The sequence below is a fragment of the Hemiscyllium ocellatum genome, chromosome 49 (genome assembly GCF_020745735.1).
Source record: "Hemiscyllium ocellatum isolate sHemOce1 chromosome 49, sHemOce1.pat.X.cur, whole genome shotgun sequence".
In the NCBI taxonomy this organism is placed as follows: Eukaryota; Metazoa; Chordata; class Chondrichthyes; order Orectolobiformes; family Hemiscylliidae; genus Hemiscyllium; species Hemiscyllium ocellatum.
Window position 1 is genome coordinate 7,632,295 of NC_083449.1, and position 23,951 is coordinate 7,656,245.

Genomic DNA, 23,951 nt, shown 5'->3' on the forward strand with positions numbered 1-23,951 from the left:
TCTACACAACAATCCAACATCGGGGCATCTCCAAATCATTTTCTCCCCAAATCTGACTGCCCCTGAGTAGAGGAGCGCATGCGTGAGACCATCCCCCAATGTTCTCCTTCAGGAGCATTTACTCAGAGGTTTGTTTGAAACTGACCACAATGGCGAGATCAGCACAGCAGGCTCCTTCCAGCAGCACTTCGGGATGTGAGATCGGGATTGATTCGGGGTGAGTTCAGGGAGAACCGGGAGCTGTTTGTAAGAGGCTGAGCGGAGCAGGAACTGGTCCCAGAACTTGGAGTGAGCGGGCTGGGGGGAAGAGAGAGGCCTTTCGCGGGCTGTGTGTGGGCCTGCTGAGAGAGACAAAGTGGGAAGAAGCTGCTATGGGTCATTCTTGTGGTTTGCAATCCTTTGAAGTCTGTTTTAATTTAATTCTGTTTCCCGCTGTTTCTTGAGGTTGTGTGGACCAACTGTAGGAACGTGATACTCTAGTAAAAGGACATACGCTGGGGTCTTGGTAAAAAACATTAGAAAAAGCGCCGTTTTCCCTATTTCCAACAGGGGAGTTGGATATTGAACTGTGTAAGCATCCTAGTGGTTGAGTAGTCCCATTCATGGTGCTGGCTAGTTGTTGCTCAGTTTCTGGATCTTACTCAATTGGTATCAAGTTAAAAATCGCACAACACCAGGTTATAGTCCAACAGGTTTTTTTTTGGAAGCTCCTGATGTGTGATTTTTAACATTGTGCACCCCAATCCAACACCAGCATCTCCAAATCAGTTGGTATCAAATCACATGAAAAACAAACCCAATTCAGCAGCTCAGGGCAATAATGGAATCAGATCCGTGGTTCTGGTTAAGTTGTTGGCTTTAAAGAAAAAAACAACACACATCCTAATGAATGTGACATTGATCAGTTCAATATTACCAGACTAGCCTCTTGTTGATTTGTAGGTGGTGTCTCTGTGTCTTCCTCCAGAAAAAACACCTGAGGGACTAAGACACTGTAATACTTCCTCAGTTCAAAGCAAAGAGTGACCAGCTGCCTCTAACAAACAGAAGGTATGTAGCCCATTGACGTTTACACACCAGTGTTGAAGATAGATAAACTGAATCCTCATCCAAAATTGACATTCAGGAACAACGTTAAAATCTGCAATTATTAACAGCATTTTCAAAGTTACAATGAAGATAGACAAATAGGCCACATTGTTGCATTGTTTCAACAACCATTCGTGAAGGAGGGGTTAAGTACAGAGATGGAGGGAAACTGCTCACCCACAGGGCAAGAGTTACCAAAGAGTCGTCGAGTCATAGAGAGGTATAGCATGGAAACAGACCCTTCTGTCCAACTTGTCCATGTCGACCAGATAATCTAACCTAATCTACTCCCATTTGCTAGCACTTAGTCCATCTCTCTATAAACACTTCCTATTCATATTGTTAAAGTACAGATTTGAGACAGCCTATGGAATCCCTTGTGGACTCAGATCTATGTGCCTCTCTTGGTTCGTCCTGGAGATTATACTGTTTGGTAATCTGGAATAAAAACCTCCACAAAAAGTTTAGCCTTCCCCTTTATTTACCAATAGTATCACTGTTACAACATAACATTGACACGTATAAGCCAGGCTAGCTGAGGTTCTAAAACCTTACAGAAGTAGGATACTGGCTCTTCCTTTAAGAGCCCTCGCAGACTACTCCACTCTTCTGTCTCAAACAGGCTTCCTTTTTACAAAACTTTACAAAAAACACTGCACGTTCTTAATTAGACAGACAGTGGAAAGGAAACAATTCATAAGGAAGAGAAGTTAATTAACAGGTCTGCGTGCGGTTAACTGATCACTCTTGTAGGCCCTTAGCCATCCATCAGGTGGGAAAAACAGATCCAGCCCAGTCAGTGCCTGTTGGTGAGGTAGGTCCCTGTCATAAAGAGGTATCAGTCTAAACTAAGTGGGAGAGGTCATAAGGTAACCTTGCACAGCTTGCATGTCAGATATCATTGTTTTACAAAATGGCATCTTAGTGAAGAGGGCAAACTTTGACCATAAAATGGCTTCCTGACAGATTGTGTCAGAATCTCTTCAATGTTAGGTTTAGAATAATTTTTAAGCTAGGAGCACATTCCTGTTTTTTATCTTAAGCACAAAATCATTCTGTATCTGAGGCTGAAACATTAACTTTTAAATGGTTTATTAGTCTCAAATTAAATATGCTTTCTTTTCAGGGTTGTGATTCAAATTCAAAGAAGACAGAAGATCTGATGAGTTAGAATTGACCGTGGGGCAGTCGTGGTGTGTAGGAACACCAAGTAAGTTAAAGCTTCATCAATATTACATTTTAGAGTTTACATTTCATAATCACCGATGGCTACTAAAAATTATCATAAAGTCCCAAAATGAAAATAAATTCAAAACATTTATCTCTCTCTCTCACACGCACACACGCACACACACACACACACACACACACACACACACACACACACACACACACACATATAGGTAATAAGGATCCATTATAATTGATAGGACCTGACCGTTTATTACAAGGCTTTTGACATGCTTCTGAGATGATACAAAGTTTCCGAGATCACAATCAAACACTGTCATTAAATTCATAAGTTAATGACTGTGAATGTTATCACTGTGTCTTTTTTACAGAGATTCATTGATGTTAAGGCAAATATTCTTAATTGCTTTAGAGCATCCTGTTATCACTTGGTGAGAACAGATTTTTTTTTTATCTTCTGCACATCCTAGGTTCCCCCTTTTGTGGCCTGATGCCTCCCTGCCTGTCCTGTTTATTTTCTTGTGTTCTATGATTCAACATTACATTTAGTCTAAGTCTTTAAGGACAAACTTTAAGGCTTTCTCATTATACTCATTCAGTTGCCTTTTAAATGTTATAATTGTACCAGGCTCCACCACTTCTCTATGCGCCATATGATTTTATAAACTTCTATAACGTCACTCCAATGAAAACAGTTCCAGCCTGTTCAGCCTCTGCCTACAGTTCAAATTCTCCAAGCGGGATGAAGCATATTTACATGGAGTTTATGTGTTACTGAGAAGGGCAGAATTAATTCTTGACTGAAAGTGGTCACATACCGAGATGACAATTAAATAATGTGAATTTCAAACACACAATCTATGGAGGTAGCTCATGTGCTAAACTCGCAACATGTCCTTTCTATAACCCACTAACAATACAACTTGATAGACTTCTGCCCATTTCTCATCTGCCTGAATGTGATGTTCTCCATTTCCTCATTAAGACATCATTTTTAAGATAATAACAATTAGAGATACATTTGGATTCGTTTTGTGTATGCCTTTTGATACAATTGCTTTAAATTTTAATCTTTTTGCTGTAACTCAGTTAATTTTCCTGAGCTAACGATGTCTGCTTTGTCATCTGTGTTCCTGGTTTGTCTCAACTATCTGATCAAACAGGGTCTCTGCTAATTTCCCTTCGACTTTCTTATCTATACTCTTCGATCTTTCCTGTTTCACCTGGTGACTTTGTGACCTCGTTACCACTCAGTCAGGAAACATCCCAGGATATGTGTCCTGCAATAGTTCAGTTGCCTGAATTTCCATTGGCTTTTCAACCACAATCGGCACTCCCACCAGTGAATCAGCAACATCATTAGCAAGGACAAATCGTATTCCTGGAGTGAAAGTTTGTCCAGTACTCCTACTATGACTTCTCCCCTCTTCAGTTGACAGTCTACCCTCACTTCTTACAATTGAGCATTTCTTATTTCAATGTGAATTCCAGTTACCCATACCTTTTCTGGCAATAGCCCTTCAGAGAGACATACATCCTCATCTTTTAGCATCACAGATTGAGAGGATCCTTGTATCTCTGAATATTACTACCTCTTCACCTGCTGCTCCTGGCCTGTGAATAATATTCACCTTCACGGTGTATGGTTTAAGAAGATCTGGCACTTACTCCATAAACAACCTCTGACCAGCTTTCACTCATTGCTCTCTGTTACCACTCCAACAAAATTCACTGGCTTATCCTGTTTTCCTACATTTGGCTTCTCAGTGCTTTTCCTAACCCACTAATACTGATTCCATGTGGCCTACTTTATTGAAAACACAAAAGCTTTTTCACTTGTCTTTCCCTTTCTTGGGTTTCCTTTTTGCCTGGTGGTAAATTATCCTTATGATCTTCACAGGGTTTTACTTTTTACTTTCCTTGTGAGAATTTCTCTTATCCACAATTATTATTCCTCATGGATTGAAATTGGTTTTGGCAGCCCAATTTTGATTTATTGAGCAACTCAATCATCAGCTATTTCCGATGCCAGTCTTGCTGTTTTAACTCTCTGCTCTTACACATGAGTTCTCATTACTTCAGGAAGTGAATTTTTGAACTCCTGTCTAAGTGCCAACTTCCAAAGTTAAAACTCCCTGTTTCTTCCTTTCCTCCCTCTCCTTTTCTCTCTCTTCTCCCTCTCTTCTGCTTTTAATCATAATTCAAACTGTTCAAAGTTAAATGTTTAGTTATTACTGTAATTATCACCTTTTTCCATGTGGAAGGATGCAGGTCAAGCTCCAGCTTGTCTGCTAATTCCAGCAGCTTGGCCTTAATCACTTTTTGCAAAAATCTGGTCATTTCTTCCATCCCCAGAAAACTCTTGATGACTCCAAGAGACTTTGCTATCCATAGCACTGTTTCCTAATGAAAGGCTGATGCCAGAAACATTGATTCTCCTACTCCTCAGATGCTGCCTGACCTGCTGTGCTTTTCCAGCACCACACTTTCGTCTCTGATCTCCAGCATCTGCCGTCCTCACTTTCTCCAAGCATGTTTAAACCAATTGAATTCAATACTCGGAACAAAAGACGCTAATACTTACCACTTGCTGTCTTTGAGTCCAACAACCCAAATCCCAAATCAGAACTACAGAATACGTTCTGCAAACAACCCCCAATCTCCTTATGGAAAAGGCCAGAGCCCCTCCAAACATTTCAATAAAGTAACCCGAACTCTAACTTTTCTAGTTGTTTTAAGCGGGTGTAATGAAGTTATTCCAGAGAAATGCAGCTGGTCAAACCATGTAGTTTTAAACCAAACAGTTTGATTTACCGAACGATACACAAACAAAAGAGAACAGAATACTAAATAACTTAAAAATCTGAAAACCCAATGGATTATACCAAATGATGGTGGGCCCAACATTTACAACAATGCCTATAAATATCCCTTGGCACAAAAGATAAAATCAAGCACAGGGTGTTACAGGAGAGATGTCAGACAGAGAGTACAATCATGGACCTGCTTCTTTGGTTTCAGCAGCTTTTTCAACTGCCTGACTGCTGTCAGTCAATAGCCTGACAGCCAAAAACCACATTTGAAACCAGAGAAAAGCTGAGCTGGGAAAACTGGGATACTCCCCTTTCATTGTACAAGTGTTCTTTTTAAAAATGTGGAAGCCTTTTGCCTGAAGCATTACCTGTTAGCTATAATCAAAATGGCCCTAAAGCCCATCAACTCTGACTTTTTGGAGCCTGTGTCCTTTTACAAGCTTGTTTAAAGGAACAGCAGCAACACAGCAGACTGGTCAAAGAAGTAAAAGCCCATGGGATACAGGGTAATGTGTTGAATTGGACCCAAATTTGGCTAGTCACAGGAAAGATAGAATAATGGTCAATGGTGGCCATTGTGAATGGAAAGTTGTTTCAAGTGGTGCTCTGCATGGCTCAGTGTTGAGACCTGAGCTGTTTGTTTTATTTATTAATGAGTTGCAGTGGAATACGGTGGGCAAATTTGTAAAATTTGCAGATGACACAAAAATTGACCATTTAATGGATGATGTGGTGGATAGCTGTAAGCTCCAGCTTGGAGGTTTGGTGGAGTAGCCAGGAAAGTGGCAGATGGAGTTCGGCTCTGATAAGTATGAGGGAACGCATTTTGGGAAGTCAGACAATAAATGGGAATATACTGAGAGGGGCAGGTGAAGTGTGAGATCTTAGTGTGCAAATGCACAGGTCCCTAAAGATAGATGGGGTTGTAAAGGCGGCAGATGGAATGCTCTCCCTCATTGGCAGAGGGGTGAATGCAAAAATAGGGAAGTAACAATGAAACTATATGAGGCACTGGTGGCTACAACAGGAGTATTGTGTGCAGTTGGGTCACCACATCATAGGAAGGGCGTCATTGCTGTGGAGAGAGTGCAGAGGAGATTTACTAGAATGTTGCCAGAATTGGAGCGATCAGGAGAGATGGGAGAGGTTGGGGTTGTATTCCTTGGAACAGAGGTGCCATGATTAAGGAATATAGGGCGACCCTGTATTCGCGGGTCCGGTTATCATGGTTTACCATGGTCCAAGCACATAATATGGAATGTTCAGGACCAGGGACCAGGAGGCTGCTGGGAAGGCATATTTCCCATTTAAATGAATGGTTTTGCACCTATCTGCGGTTGTGCCTTTCCGCTGTAGGTCCTGGAACATATCCCCCACGGGTACGGGATGGGGGTGGGGGGCTATAGTACTAAATAGTGAGCTACCTGATGAAGGAGCAGCACTCTGAAAGTCTGCACTTCCAAATAAATCTGTTGAATTATAATCTGAAAGACAAAAAGTTTGACCAAGAGCAGGACAATAGCGAATGAGTTTAAAATTGCAGGGAACATAAAAACTGACTGCAAAAGCTTCTGCAAACATGTGAAGAGAAAAGTATTTATGAAGATAATTGTAGGTCTTTTGCAGTCTGAATCAAGGGGATATTATAATGGCAGAAGATTTAAATGCATAATTTGGCTATGTCTTCTCAAAAGAGGGAAATAAATCATCTCCCAGTAAATGTTATATAACCAACATCTATTGAGAGGGAGGAACTGAAGTAAATCAGTAATAGTAGGGAAACGGTGTTGGGGAAATTAGTGAGATTGAAGATTGATAAATCCTGAGGGACCCTTAATTGATATCTCAACATCCTTAAGAAAGTGGAACTGGACATAATGGGTTCATTATTGATAATGTTTAAGATTCTATAGACTTGGGAGGGGAGGTAATGTAATCCCTCTGTTTAAAAAGTAGGCAGCAGAGAGAGACAAAAATAAACAGAGTATTACAGACCAGATAGCTGAACATCAGTTAGTAGGGGGAATTCTGGGAATACCTATAAAAGGCGTGATGACAGAACACGTAGAAAGCATTGAAGACATTGGACAAAGCCAGAATGGGTTATAAGAGGCAGAAGGATCTTAATAAGTCAACCATCATTTTCTGAGGGTCTAAGGATAAATAAGGAAGAAGCAGTACATGTAGCTTATTTGGCTTTTTCAGAAGACATTTGAGACGAGGTTTATGTGCAAAGTGAAAGGACAAGTTTGATGGTAGTATATTGATGTGAATTGAGAATTAGTTGACAGACGAGAGAGAGTGGGAATAAATGTGTCTTTTACCCAAGAGGCAAATCGTGACTAGTGGGATACTGCAGGAACTAATACATGGGCTCTAGCCACAATCAATGTATATTAAATGACCTGGATGAGGGAGCCAAATGCAACAGTTCCAAGTTTGCTCATGACACAAAACTGGCCAGGATTGTGAGGAGGATGCAAAGGAAGTGATTTAGACAATTTGAGTGAGTGGGCAAACACCTAGCAGATGCAGTACAAGTGACTAAAAGTGAAAGAGATGTGGAGAAACAGAAAGCAAGTATGATTGAAATGGTGACAAACTGGGAAGTGGGGCTAGATAAAGGGATCTGAATAGAGAGATAATTGTCTGGATTTGAAAGGAACCAAGTGAAACGAAGACAAAATGGGGAATGTGGGGCTGGCATGGTGGCTCAATGGCTAGCACTGCTGCCTTATAGCACCAGGGACGTGGGTTCGATTCCACCCTTGGGCAACTGTCTCTGTGGAGTTTGCACATTCTGCCCATGTCTGTGTGGGTTTCCTCCCAGTACTCCAGTTCCCTTCCAAAATCCAAAGATGTGCAGGTTAAGGTGGATTGTCCAAGGGGAATTACCCTAAGTGTCCTGGGATATGTAGTCTAGGTGGGTTCACCATGACAAGTGCAGGGTTAGGTTAGGGAGATAGGCGGAGTGCTGTTTGGAAGGTTGGTGTGGGCTCATTGGGCAGAATGAACTATTTCCACATTGTAAGGATCCTATGGATATGGCTTTGAGATACTGGATCAGCTGTGATCCTACTCAATAATGCAGCAGGCTTGAGGGTCCGAATAGATGCTTTGAACCCAATCACATTAGTAATGTGAGCAAATGCGAGGTCTTGCACTTTGGAAAAAAGAATAAAAGCATAGACTACTTTGTAAACGGTGAGAAAATTCTTAAAGCCAAAGTACAAAGGGATCTGGGAGTGCTAGTCGAGGATTCTCTAAAGGTAAACATGCAAATTGAGTCCATGATTAAGTAAGCGGATGCAATGTTGTCATTTATCTTAGAGGGTTGGAATATAAAAGCACCGTTGTGCTACTGAGACTTTATAAAGCTCTGGTTAGGCCCCATTTGGAGTACTGTGTCCAGTTTTGGTCCCCATACCTCTGGAAGGACATACGGGCACTGGAATGTGTCCAGCGGAGACTCTCAGGATGATCCCTTGAATGGTTGGTCTAACATACGAGGAACGACTGAGGATCCTGGGATTGTATTCATTGGAGTTTAGAAGATTAAGTGGAGACTTCATAGAAACTTACAAGATAATGCAGTTTCTGTTAGGCGAGGAGACTAGGACCCGTGGACACAGCCTTAGAATTAGAGGGGGTCAATTCAGAACAGAAATGCGGAGACATTTCTTCAGCCAGGGAGTGGTGGGCCTGTGGAATTCATTGCCGCAGAGTGCAGTGGAGGCTGGGACGCTAAATGTCTTCAAGGCAGAGATTGATAGATTCTTGATGTCACAAGGAATTAAGGGCTACGGGGAGAATGCTGGTAAGTGGAGTTTGAAATGCCCATCAGCCATGATTGAATGGTGGAGTGGACTCGATGAGCCAAATGGCCTTACTTCCACTCCTATGTCTTATGGTCTAATTGATGTGTCTTTTTAATGCATTCACAGGATGTAGGCATTGGGGCCCAGATTTAGTTGCAGATTTTTATAAATTCAGCATTCACTCTCTGCCCATACTGGGAATTAAATGCAGGTCCTGAGAACATATCTCTCCCTGTGTGTCTCTCTGAATCTGTTTGTGTTCTCCTCTCTCTCTGTCCCATCTCACACTTCTCCATCTCTCCATCTTCTCATCTCTCTCTTTCTCTCCCTCCTTCCATTTTTTTCTCCCCACATTCTCACATTCTTTACCCATTCTCTCTCTTTGTCTTCCTTTCTAATCTCCCACATTCTTTACCACTTTTTTTTCTCTTACTCTGTAAACACTCTACCACTGTCTCTATCTGAACACTATATTACTCTCTCATGTTTTTCTTTCTTTCTCTCCCTCTCTTTCACATACATTGTCACTCTTTTGTCATACTCTCTGCCCAACAGCGCTCTCTGTCCTCTTTCTTAATCTCCCTCTCTCTCACTCCCTCCCTCACTCTCTCTTCCCTCTATCTTGTTTTTCCACCTCTCTGTCCCTTCTCACTCACTCTCGCCCCTTTGTCCCTCTCGCAGTGTCTCAATCTATCCCCCCACCATTCTATCTCTCTTTTCCTCCTTCTTTCAGTCTCTCCCTCTCCATGTTTCCCTGTTATTGTCCTTGCTTCTCTTTATTTATCCCTCTTCTGTCCCTGTCTCTCTCCCTTTCTCTATCGCCCTCTCTCTGCATTCCTTGACGTTTAACCCATCCATCTCTCTATCTGTTTTTCTCTCTCTCCACTTCTCACTCAAGTATATAAGCACACTTTCCCTCTCACACACAGACCCCTCTCTCTCTGTCTCTCTCAGGCATAAACGGGTACTGCAGATGCCTGAGATTTGTATAAAGATTAGAGTGATGCTGGACAGGCAGCATCCGAGGAGCAGGAAAATCAACATTTCGGGCAAAAGCTCTTCATCAGCAATCAACTCCTTTCTCTCTCTCACAAACAGACTCCTCTGTTTCACCCTCAGACTCCTCTCTCTGTCTCTCTCTCACACACACACCTGTTTTGACACACACACACAGACTCCTGTCTCTCTCTCTCTCTCTCACAAATGCAGACTCCTCTCTCTCTTTCACACAGACTCCTCTCTCTCATACACATACATAGACTCCCCTGTCTCTTATACACAAACACCCCCCTTTCTCTCTCTCTCTTTCGCTCGTGCACGCTCTCTCTCACACACACACAAACACGCACATGACCTCACTCCCTTATGTACACTGCCTCACACACACATACACTCTCACTCTGTATCGCTCTCTAGCACACACACACTCATACACTGTTTCTCTCACATGCACAATTTTTCTCACACACACAAAAACGCACATGTGACCTCAACAAATGAGTCTGATTATGTATCACCGCTGAGCAAATTAAAGCAAGGGCCCACATGTCAAGGCTTAGGATCACAGTAGGCCATTCGGCCCATCGAGTCTGCTCTGCCATTCAATGAGGTCATGGCTGATCTGATCATCCTCAATTCCACTTTCCATAAAACTTATTGATCGTGTCTAATTGTGTATTTTCAGACCAAGTGATGATTCTCCAAATAGGAGAAGGTATGTTAAGATCCAATGTGCCTTCCTTTCATATTGAAGAACCCCACAGTGTCTGCACTAGCGTCAGTGTTTACATTATGGAAAACAAAGTCTTGCAGTTTTGGGAGATCTGAAACAAACACAAAGTGTTAGATAAGCTCAGCAGGTCTGGCAGCATCGGTGCACTGAGAGGGAGAGAGAAAAACACAGGTAACATTTTGTATCCATCACAATCCTGATTTAGAGTCATTGAGCTGTACAGCACAGAAACAGACCCTTCGGTTCAACTCGTCCACACTGACCATAGAACATCATAGCATAGCAGAGGCCGTTCGACCCTTGAGGTTGCACTGACCTGTGGAACGATTCTTAAGCCCACATATCCTACCACATTCCATTTTTATCCATATGTTTATGCAATGACCATTTAAATACCCTTAAAGTTGGTGACTGCTACTGTTGCAGGCAGTGCATTCCATGCCCCATACTACTCTGAATAAAGAAACTACCTCTGACGTCTGTCCCTATATCTATCTTCACTCAATTTGAAGCTATGCCCCCTCGTGCGAGCCATTGTCATCCGAGGAAAAAGGCTGTCACTGTCCACCCTGTCTAACCCTCTGATTATCTTATATGCCTCAATTAAGTTATTTTTTAACCTACTTCTCTCTAACGAAAACAGTCTCGAGTCCTTCAACCTTTCCCCAGAAAACCTGACCTCCATATCAGGCAACACCCAATAAGACTCTTTAGAACCCCTTCCAAAACTTCCACATCCTTCGTATAACGCGGTTACCAGAATTGAACACAATACTCCAAGTGCGGCTGCTCCAAAAGTTTGTACAACTGAAGCATGACCTCATGGCTCCAAAACTCGATCCCTCTACTAACACACTGAATGCCGCCTTAATGACCCTATCAACCTGGGTGACAACTTTCAGGGATCTATGCACAAGGAAACCAAGATCTCTCTGCTTATTCACACTAACAAGAATCTTACCATTAGCCCAGTACTCTTTATTCCTGTTGCTCCTTCCAAAGTGAATCACTCACACTTCTCCGCATTAAACTCTATTTGCCACCTTTAATCCCAGCTCTGCACCTTATCTATAACCCCTCTGTAAATGCAACATCATTCAGTACTATCCACAACTCCACTGACCTTAATGTCATCCGCAAATTTACTAACTCACCCTTCTATGCCCTGATCCAAGTCATTTATAAAAATGACAAACAGCAGTGGTCCCAAAGTTGATCCTTGCAGTACAGCACTAGTAACTGAACTCCAGGATGAACATTTCCCATCAACCACCACCCCATCTTCTTTCAGGTAACCAGTTTCTGATCCAATCTGCTAAAATATCCTTAATCCCATGCCTCTTTGTTTTGTGCAATAGTTCACCGTGAGGAAACTTATCAAATGCCTTACTGAAATGCATATACACCACATCAACCATTTTATCCTCATCCATCTCTTTGGTCATCTTCTCAAAGAACTCAATAAGGTTTGGGAGGCACAACCTACCCTTCACAAAACCATGTTGACTACCCCTCTCTGCTCTCTAGATGATTATAACTCATACCTCTTATAATCTTTTCCAAAACTTTACACAAAACCGATGAAAGGCTCACTGGTCTATAATTGCCAGGCTTGTCTCTACTCCCCTTCTTGAACAAGAGGACAATATTTGCTACCCTCCAGATATCTTAAAATTAATCTATCCCATTTGCCATAACTAGGCCAGTATCTTTCTATACCCATGCTATTCATAAACCCATCCAGATGCCTTGTAAATCTTGCAATTGTTCCTATGTTCACCACTTCCTCTGACAGCTTATTCCATACATACACCACACTCTGCATGAAAAAGGTCCCCCTTAGGTCCCTTTTAAATCTTTCCCCTCTCACTTTAAACCTATGCCCTCTTGTTCTGTACTCCCCTACCCTGGGGATAATACCTTGACTATTCACACTCTCTATGCTCCTCACGATTTTATGAACCTCTGTCATGTCACCCTTCAGCCTCCAACATTTCAGGAAAAATAGTCTCAGCTCATTCAATCTCTCCGCACAGCTCACACCCTCCAATCCTGGTAACATCCTTGTTAATCTTTTCTCAAACTTCACAACTTCTTGATGCTATCAGTATTCTCAATGTGGCTGAATACATGTCCTGTATAGCCATGACATGACCTCCCAACTCCTATATTCAATGCATTTAAGATCAAAGGCAAGAGTACCAAATACCTTCTTCACCTTGTCCCCCACCTGTAATGCTATCTACAAACCTGCATTCCAAGGTCTCTTTGTCTGACAACACTCCCAGAACCCTGCCAACATGTGTGTAAGTCCTGCCCTAATTTGCGTTACGAAAAAGCAACACCTCACATTTATCTAAATTTAACTGGGCGGCACGGTGGCACAGTGGTTAGCACTGCTGCCTCAGCGCCAGAGACCTGGGTTCAATTCCCACCTCAGGTGACTGACTGTGTGGAGTTTGCACGTTCTCCCCGTGTCTGCGTGGGTTTCCTCCGGGTGCTCCGGTTTCCTCCCACAGTCCAAAGATGTGCGGGTCAGGTGAATTGGCCATGCTAAATTGCCCGTAGTGTTAGGTAAGGGGAAAATGTAGGGGTATGGGTGGGTTGTGCTTCGGCGGGTCGGTGTGGACTTGTTGGGCCGAAGGGCCTGTTTCCACACTGTAAGTAATCTAATCTAAACTCCATCTGCCACTCTTCAGCCTATCTGATCAAGGTCCTGTTGTACTCTGAGACAACTTCCTTCACTGGCCACTTTGCCATCAACTGTGTTGTTGTCTGCTATTTTATATATATTCACATCCAAATTATTTAAATAAGGAAAAGCAGTGGATGCAGCACCGATCCTTGTGGCACCCTGCTGATCCCAAGCCTTCTCTCTGAAAAGCAACCCACCACCTTCTGTCTCCTACTTCCTGCCAATTGCGTGTCCAATGGCTAGTTCTCCCTATATTCCATGTGATCTAACCTTGATCAACAGTCTATTATGCAGAACTTTGTCACACACCTTGCTGAAATCCAAACAGACAACATCCACCACTCTATCTTGATCAATCTTTTTTTTCTCTCTTCTCCAAAAATTCAATCAAGATATTGAGATACGATTTTCCCTGCACAAAACCATGCTGCCTTTCACTGCACCTTGTTGATTGTGGACAGGTTGTGGGGAGTCCAAAGGTGAGTTACTCACTGCAGGCTTCCCAGCCTCTGACCTGCTCTTGTAGCTATTGTGTTTACATGGCGAGTCCAATTCAGTTTCTGGTCAATGACATACCCAGGATATTAATCGTGGGGGGATTCAGTGATGATATTATTATTGAAAGTCAAGGGCCGTTGGTTAGATTCTCTCTTGACAGTCATCCCCATGATGTTGATAATGGGTGATTCAGTGATGCTAACACCAATGAGGGGGTGATGATTAGATTTGCTTTTAATGATAGCAACCCAAATGTTATTGTGGAACAGGGAGGATGGGTGGCAATGGTTATGATGATGATCTCTCAACATAGCCTCCAGAATGTTGATAATAGGGAAAATGAAGGGGATGGTGGTTAAATTATCCCTCAATAGTAACCCCAGCATGTTGATAGTGGGGACGTTAGTGATAATAACACAATAGAACACCAAAGGGAGATGGTTCAATTCTCTCTCAATGGTAAACCTTCCCCACCCCCACCCCCCAATACTGATACGGATTCAGTCATAGTAATATCTTTGAAAGTGAAGGGGCTGGTGAGATTCTCTCTCACTGATAACCTCTATATATTGATTTGAGGCGATTCAGAGATGGTAACACCATTGAATGTCAAGGGGGTGATCATTCGATTCTCTCTTGTTGGAGATAGTTGTTGCCTGGAATTTGTGAGGTGGGAATGTTACTTGCCACTCATCAGCCTAAGCCAACTTGAGATGTCTGAGTGGCAAGCTACCGCAGCAAGCAAATTTCAGTGCTTCCCATTGTGGCTGTGTATGTTTTTCTATGGATTAGGTTCCTCCATGGAGACTAGAGCACCCGTACTAACGATGGAGACAATGCAGGACAGATTCTTACCGGGCGACCGGATCACTCTTAGCTGCAATGCCGGTTGGGAGCTTCAGTCGACGACCTATAACTGGATCATAAACAAAACTACCAAAGAGTTCAGGGAGAAGACATGCATCATTGAGGCTGCTAGAAAGGAGGATGGTAGGGAGTAAGTTGCCAATATTCCACATCGGCACATACAACACCCTACAGTAACCGCATTCTCGTGAGAGTATCCTGTGAGTAGGGAAGCGGGGGGGATTCAAACTCACCCTTTTGTTGTCACCCTGGTCCACTCGATTGCTAATCTGTGATACGACCGGTACATATGACCCCGCCCCTTAAGTTCATATATAGTTCGTTATAAAAGCCGTTAAAACGGGGAACGGGACTGAGACTATCCTATTGAATGACAGAGCTCTCTTGAAGGGCTGAATGGCCTACTCCTGCTCCTATTTTCGATATTTCCATCATCGTCACCCAACTCTTCAGCCTTCGACTTAACTGGCTCCTTCTTTCCATTTTTGTCTTTTCAATGTCATGTTGCATCCACGAGTCTGTTTGTGTGACAGTCTCGAGATTTTGAGGGCGTGAGTGTTTTATTATATATTTTACACCTGAGAATTTTTCAGTTTCTATATCAAACTGTCCTGGCTTGGAGGCTTCACAAATAAAAAAAAACAAGAAGAAAACATCCTGCTGGTGCACTCCCAGAGGGAAAATGATCTGAACTGAAACAATCTCTTGCTAAGAGAAAACCAGCTCCCTGTTAAACCAAATTCCTGGTTATTTCCCAATTTAAGTCAAAACAAAGCTCACGGTTTAATGCAGATACCATGTCTGTTATGGACTGAAAAGCATCATACTCCATTAAAGCCCAAGCGCTGAAGTTTCTCATCCATGGAATCTTGCCTGTAAACCACTTCTGTGCTCCCCCATTCCCATTACATTGTTATAACATGGTTCCAACAAGTGCACACAGTACTCAGTACTCCAGCTGAGGTCTAACTGGTGTCTTGTACATATTCAAAATCACCGCCCTGCTGTCGGACTCTACAACTCTATTAACAAAACCAAAGGCATTATGAATTTTATAAACTGCTCTCCCCTTGTCGCTCCACCTTCATTGATTTGTGGACATGTACCCCAGCTCCCTCTGCTCCTACACCCCTCTTTGGAATTGTATCCCCCTACTTTGTATTGTTCAATGTTTTTCCCACCAAAGTGCCGCACCTCACACTTCTCTTTACATTGAATTCCATCTGCCACCGCTCTGCCTATGCCACCAACTTGACAATGTCCTATTGGATTTCTGCACTATTTCTCCTTTACAGTTTATGATTCTCCTAGCATTTCATGCAATCTCCAAACTTGAAAATGCTCCCCCTGCACAACAAGATCCAGATCATCAATTATACATGGCAGGAAAAGAGGAGCCACTACTTCAACTACAACCCTACATCTGGCCCTAAAACGTGATCGGGTCAGTTTTAATTTGGATAAATGTGATGTGTTACTTTTTGGTAAAACAAACAAAGGCAGAGCTTCTACAATAAAAAGGGCCTTAGGTAGTGTAGTTGAATACAGAGACTTAGGATTCAGGAGCACAATTCTTTCAAATTTGCATCGCAGGAAGACAGGATGGTTAAGGTGGCATTTAGCATGCTTGTCTTCATTGCTCAGGCCTTTGAATATAGGGATTGGATGTCATGTTGAGGTTGTACAGTATGTTGGTGAGGCCTCTTCTGGAGTTCTGTGTCCAATTCTGGCTGCCCTGTTAAAGGAAAGCTATTATTACACAGAAGGGGGTTCAGAAAAGACTTACTAGAATATTGCTGGGAATTATTTGAGTTATAAAAAGATGTTGGATTGACTGGAGTGCACGAGGTAGAAGGGTGATCTTATAGAGGTTTTTAAAATCATGAGGGGAGGCAGGTATCTTTTTCCCTAGGGTGGGGGAGAATGGGCATGTTTTTAAGATAAGAGGAGAGAGATTTAAGAAGGACATGAAGGACAATTGATTTTACACAGCGTGGTTCGTATGTGGAATGAACTTTCAGAGGAAGTGATGGATGTGGGTACAGTTGTAAAGTTTGAAAAACATTTGGTTAAGTGCATGAATTTAAAAAAAAATGTTTGCAGGGATATGAGCCAAGCTCAGGCAGATAGGGCTAGTTTAGTTTGGGATTATGATCGGCATGGACTTGTTGGACCGAAGTGTCCATTTCTGTGTTGTATGAACCTATGAGTTGACAACACTGTGATGCTGAGTCTTTTGCATTCCTTTAATCCTTTTTGTAACCCCTCTCTCCTCACGCCCCCCCACCACCCCCACCGCCTCCCACTTGACAGTTTCTCTTTCACAGTCAATGCAGGACATTAGGAAATGGTTCTCCTTTCCAAACATTAACAGCACAGAAAGAATACTTGATCTCAGCAATATCTGTTCCATGTTCCGTACATAGCAGGCACTGACTGCTATATCAGCAGAGAAGTGATTTGTGACACTTGCGTTCTCAAATTCTTGAGATGTGGGATCAAAATTAGGCCATTCAGCCCATTGTATCTGCTCCAGTGTTCAATGATATTGCAATCCGTCTGATCATCCACAACTCTACTCTCCCCAGTCACCTTCAACTCCCCTTCCCAATTAAAATTTTCAGCCTTGGATAGACTCAATGATCCAGCTTCAACAGCCCTGTGCGGTAAAGAATTCCACAGACTCACTCCCCACGGACAGAAGGAATTCCTTCTCATTTCCAACTCACTGGCTGCCTGTCACACCCCTCTGAGGCAACCCTTGTCTCAGGCTCTCCCACACAAGGGGAAACAACCTCTTCTGCATCAATGCTGTAAAAGCCTTGAAGAATATTCCATAAGGTCGCCTCTCCTTCTCATAAACTCCAATGAGGACAGGCCCAACTTACTCAATTTCTCCCTCATTAGACAGTCCTTCCCTACCCACCTCAGCTGAGTGAACTTTCTGTGGACTGCCTCCAATGCTGGTCTAACTTTCCTTAGATATGGGGCCCAAACTGTTCACTGGATCCTAGCTGTATTCTGACTAATGCATTGGCTGTATAGCTTTAGCAAAACTTCCCATCTTTTATAGCCCATTGTTTTTATTTCAAAGGAATGTGTGTTCCCTGTAACCCACTGTATTTGCATGCTAGCTTTTTTTGTGATTCACAAACAAGGACTCTTCAAATCCCTCTGATCCACAACTTTCTGCAGTCTTTCTCCATTTAAACAATACCCAGCTCCTCTATCTTTCCTGTCAATGGGATGCACTTCTCCTGAGAATTACAGATTTTCTTTCCTGCATTTTGGAATAACATCCAAAATGGGGAAAAGACACTGCGAAAGTAAAACTCGGCGCCCATTTTGGAAATTTGTTTTATAATCATAAGTGGAAGGGTTGGTTACACAGCTGCTTGCTGAAGCACGAGGGAAAGTCATGTTGGATGATAAGCTGAAGACAGGGGGCTTGTATGAGTAGAGACTTTGCTGGTAGCAAGCAGCTGATTGGTCTGGTTGGTTCTTACGCCCCATTATTAATTCAAGGCATTTCTTTTTTGACAGCTCCTGATTTGCTTATGAGTATTGAATCTGAGCCAGAAGCTCTGTGGTATGAACAGACACTGAAGTTGAGTTGTCAATTCACGTTCCGTGCGCAAGATGAATTCATTTACACATTTTATCAGAAAGGCTCTGTTGTGGCTGAGATACGGACAAGAAACAAAAGTATTTCTTTTGAAAATGAACGGGTTACGTTTGAGGATACAGAACGGTATCGATGCGAAATGCAGTTTAAGCATCCCAATGGTCCTGTATACACTTCAGCTTACAAACATGTGGATGCGCGAGGTGCGTTTCACTTTAGAATACAAGTGTTAGAAGCAGAACGAGGCCATTCAGTCCCTCCAAAATCTGCTTCCCCCATTCCGTACGACTGTGACTGATCATATCTCATCCTCATCTCCACCTCCCTGCCTCCACTCTCTTTAACTGGTCATGTTGACTTGAAACGATGGCCAATGTTGAACCCTCAACATGTCCCTGACACTCCCAATTCCGATGTCAGGCTGACTGGTCTATAATTCCAAATGGATGTAGTCTATATGGACTTTAGTGAGGCCTTTGACAAGTTCTTGCATGGCAGACTAGTCACAAAGGTTATGATCCAGGGAGAGCAAGCCTTATTGGATTCAAATTGGCTCAGTTTTAGGAAGCAGAGAGTGATGTTTGAAGGTTGTTTCTCAGACTGGAGGCCTGTGAGTTGTGGTGTGCCACAGGATTCAGTGCTGGGACATATGTTATTTTTTATTTACATAAATGATCTGGCTGTAAATGAACAAGGCATGATTAATAAGTTGGTGGATAATACCAAATTAGAGGTAGGGTTGACAGCAAGAAAGTTTATCAAAAATTACAGAGAGATCTTACAAAGTGTTCTGGCATCCCCTACAACCTCTAGGGAGGGCGGGGTGGTGAATTTTGAATGTTATCATTAATTTCAAGAGAGCTAGAATATAAGAGCAGGGATATACTGCTGATGTTGTATAAGGCTCTTGTCAGAACCACATTTGAAATATTATGAGCAGTTTTAGACCCTGTATCTAAGGAAGCATGTACTAGCTTGATAGGAGCTTCAGAGGAGGTTGACATGAACTATCCTGGAGATGAAGGGCTTGTCAAATGCAGTGCAATTGAGGATTCTGGGTCTATACTTGAAGAAATTTAGAAGGATGAGGGATGATCAATTTGAAACTTACAGAATACTGAGAGGCTTGGATAAAGTGGACGTGGAGAAGATGCTTCCATGAGTAGAAGAGATGAGGACCCAAGGGCACAATCTCAAGTGAGGGACGATCCTTTAGAACTGAGATGAGGAGGAAGTTCTTCAGCCAGAAGGTGGTGAAACTCACTAGCATGGAGGCTGAGGAGACCAAGCCATTAAGTATCTTTAAGACTGAGGTGGACAGATTTTGATTAATAAGGGGATTAATGGTTATGGGGAGAAGGCAGGACGAAGGAATTGAGAAAGATATTATCCATCATCGAAGGACAGAGGAGACCCGATGGGCTTAATTCTGCTCTGAAATCTTATGATCTGGTCTCATGGGCTGAAGTTAAACATGAGCTTTTTGAGATTCATAGATGAAAACTGTCAAATCCTCAGACTCATAGGTTTCTGCAGTCTTTCTCTATTTAAATAATCTTCAACTCCTCTGTTCTTCCTGCATCACCTTACGTTTTTGCACGTATTATTCAAAGTTTTTTTTGGCCCTTCACTTATACCCATCTATGTCTGTCTGCGTGGTACACTTGCATTCCCATCTATTTTTGCATCACCCACAAACTAGGCCATTGTCTTACTAACATGATGTGGAGGTGGCAGTGTTAGGCTGGGGTGAACAAAATTAAAAAGCTTAACACCAGGTTATAATCCAAAAGGTTTATTTGAAACTAAGGTCTTTCGGAACACTGCTCCTTCACCAGGTAGCTAGTGCTCCTCGAGCTACCTGACAAAGAAGCAGTGCTTGGAAAACTTCGACTTTCAAATAAACCTGTTTGACTATAACCTGGTCTGAAAGTGTGTTGCTGGAAAAGCGCAGCAGGTCAGGCAACATCCAAGGAACAGGAGAATCGACGTTTCGGGCATAAGCCCTTCTTCAGGAATGCCCAAAACGTCGAATCTCCTGTTCCTTAGATGCTGCCTGACCTGCTGCGCTTTTCCAGCAACATATTTTCAGCTCTGATCTCCAGCATCTGCAGACCATAAGACATAGGAGTGAAAGTAAGGCCATTTGGCCCATCGAGTCCACTCCGCCATTCAATCATGGTTGATGGGCATTTCAACTCCACTTACGAGCGTTCTCCCCGTAGCCCTTAATTCCTCGAGACAACAAGAATCTATCAATCTCTGCCTTGAGACCTCACTTTCTCCCTGGTGTTGACTATAACCTGGCTAGCACATTTTTAACTTTTTCTTACTAAGTGAGTGTGAAACTGTAGTAACATATCTCAGAACGAAAACCCATCTGATTCACTGGTGTCCTTCAAGGAGAAAAATCTCCTTTCATTCTAGTTGGCCCTACATGTGACTCCAGACCCTCAACAACGTGATTGACACCCATCTTCCCTCTGTGGTTTACTGCACATGGAAGCAGAATCAGGTCATTCAGCCTAGCAAGTCTGCTCTGCTGTTCAATGTGATGTGGGATTCCTTACTGAACTTCACCATTCCCTTAATCTGTGCTGTACTCTTTCAATGAGATAACATAGTCTGACACATCTCCACCAAACACAAAGGCTTTGTCAAGCACACCTCTACTCCCCCAGAGATACATTCGATTTTAGATATCAGTCAGATGTGTGGCTATGTTGGGATTTAGTGAAACCAACTTCTTTCTCCACAGCTTGACAGAAATGTATCCCCTCATGCCTTTCCTCCCAGATCCCTGTGCAGCCCACTTCTGTCCAACTTCCCTTCTCCATTGAACCTACCCCTAACACATTTCCAGACAGTGCATTCTACGCCCTAACTACTCACTGGGTGAAAAGGTTTATTCCTCACATTTTTTCGCCAACTTGCTTTGTTTCCAGATCACTTTAAATCTACGAGACCCCTGCCCCCACCCCACTCTCATTTTTGTTCTTTTTGCGAGCAGGAACAGCTTCTCCCTATTGACTCTGTCCAGTCCCTGTTCGTGATTTTGAAGAGCTACCCCTTCCTCTGCTTCTCCTCTCCAAGGGAACATAGTCACTGTTTTTGCCCCTCTCCGATCTGGTTTTTCTGTATATAAATCACCTGCATCCCACCCTGCCAGTGAGATTCCAGTCTGTAAGGCACTCCCAGTTACCTGTTATTCTACATGCAAACCTCCCGATCCCCTTGATTTGAGTCACTACTGAATATCTCCTATTCTATATATAGACCACCTCTATCGACTTGATAAGATTCCAGCTGATAACTCGCCCCTAAGTATACATTATTCCATGTATACTTATACCACCCTGAAAACTTTGATCGGATTTGAATCTGAAATTCAATCATATGTTAACAACACTGAATTTCTCAAAGATTTTAGTATGCAACTCACTCCTCAGTATTGATTTTTCAAACGTATACCAACTTAAACCTCTCAATTAGATTCCAATTTGTAATTCAATTTCCTGCTTCTGTTATTCTAAACATCAACCATGCCGAATGCCTCAATTAGATTCCAGTCTGCAATTCACTCTTGGGGATCTGTTATTCCAAAGTAAAACATCTGGAACCCCACTTAAGATTCTAATCTGTACCTCAGTCCCAGACATCTGCTATTCCATGTAAAAATCACATTGAATCTGAGATTAGATTCCGGTTTGTATCCTCTACATAAACCAGGCTGAACCTTTCGATTAGATTGCAGTCTGTAAGTCTCTCCCCAGCATCTACATGCAAATCACCCAAGCCCCTCAGTCATTTTCTCATCTGTATTGCATTCTCTGGTACAGTTACTCTGTATATAAACTACCCCAAATACCTCTATTAGATTCCAGACTGTAACCCAGCAGAGCATAAGACTACGATATAGGACCAATTTTAGGTCATTCAGCCAATAAAACTTGTTTTGCCATTTGATCGAGACTGACATGTTTCTCAAACCCATTCTCCTGTAAACCTTGATTCCCTTACAAAACAAGAAATTATCCATTACTGTCTTAAATACACTCAATGACTCAGACTCCACAGCATTTTGCAGTAATGAATTCCACAGATTCCCCACTGTCTGGCTGAAGAAATTCCTCCTCATCTCCGTTCTAAAGGGAACTGAGACTGTGCCTTTGTGTCCTCATCTCTCCTACTTGTGGAAATATCTTCTCAATGTCCACTCCATCGGTGCCTTTCAGTATTCTCCAAGTTTCAATCAGATTCTCTCTCACCCTTCTTAAACTCAGTTTCGTTAAGTACCAGAGTCCTCAACTCCTCCTCATATGACTAGTTCTTCATCCCTGGGATCTTTCTTGTAACCCCCCTTTGGACTCCCTCCAAGTTTAGCACATCCTTCCTGAGATAGGGGGCCAAAAACTGCTCACAATGTTCCAAATGTGGTCTGACCAGAGCCTTATACAGCCTCAGCAGTACATCCCTGCTCTTGTACTCTAACCCTCTCGAAATGAATGCTGACATTACATTTGCCTTCCTAACTGCCAACTGAACCTGCCTGTTAACCTGAAGAGAATCCTGAACTCGGACTCCCAATGCCCTTCTTGCTTCAGGTTTCCGAAACCTTTCCCCATTTAGGAAACAGTCTCCGCCTCTATTCTTCTAATCCCATTGCATACCCTCCCACACTGTCATCCATCTGCCACCCGAACCTTAATAGGATCCTGAACTCGGACTCACCCCCGAGGACCTTGTTTGTGCTTCAGGCCTGGCAGCATCTGTCCAGAGACAGACAGAGAGAAAGCGGAGTCAACGTTTCGAGTCCGGGACAGCCGTCCTTCGGGAGAGTGGCCTTTGGTCTTGATGTGCCGCCGCACAATTTCTTGTTCACTCCCACCTCTCTGTCTGTGTGTGTATTTGTGATTATTATTGAGTTTGGCGAGTCCCGGAGCCGGCCCTGTTGTTTCTCTCTCCTGAAAGGGTTGTCCCTTTAAAGAGTCTTTCCCCTGAAGCAGCTGCTAACGGTCACTTGGGGCACGAGGCGGCCGTTAACCGCCATCTCGCGCGGGGCCTGAGGGGGCGGGGCCTGAAGCTCAAATGGCGCCGGGGCCACGCGGGAAGGAAAAGCGCCGAGGGAGAGCGGACTGTGTCAACATGTCCCGTCCCCGAGGGTCAGGATGGTGGTTATTGGGGGGTGGAGGGGCACAGGAGAGATTTCCCCTCCCAGTGAAACATCTTTTACAAACAGCGAGGTCTCTCTCTTTATATATATCTATCTCTCTCCGTAACTGTTTAACTGTCCGTGACTTGCTTTAACTCTCTGACTATGTCAATTAATCTCGATGACTCTGTGAGCTTGTGTCTGTCTATGTCTCTCTCTGACTCTGTTCCTTTCTAACTAAGTCTCTGGATGTCTATGTCTTTCTCTGTTTCTCCTTGCCTCTCTATGACCCTCTGACTCTCTCAGTGACTCTGTAACTCTCTCTGGTGGGAGTACTGTTTGCCTTAGAAAAGTGCCTAACCGTTTTGTTTAATCACAGGCGTCTCTGTCTCAGGCCGAGAGCTGAGTGCACATCTGGAATTGAGGTAGTGGAGGGAGACAGCACGCTAAACAGCTTGGTTCGATCCCATT

General features: G+C 43.1%; 1 long non-coding RNA gene across 1 annotated transcript; it reads left to right on the top strand.

The window, feature by feature from the left end:
* Positions 1–966: 966 nt before the first annotated feature.
* On the top strand, positions 967–23,945 carry LOC132837275 (uncharacterized). Its single transcript, XR_009647497.1, has 3 exons — positions 967–1,050; positions 2,216–2,299; positions 23,860–23,945. It is a non-coding gene; the product is annotated as an uncharacterized LOC132837275 (long non-coding RNA).
* Positions 23,946–23,951: the final 6 nt, after the last annotated feature.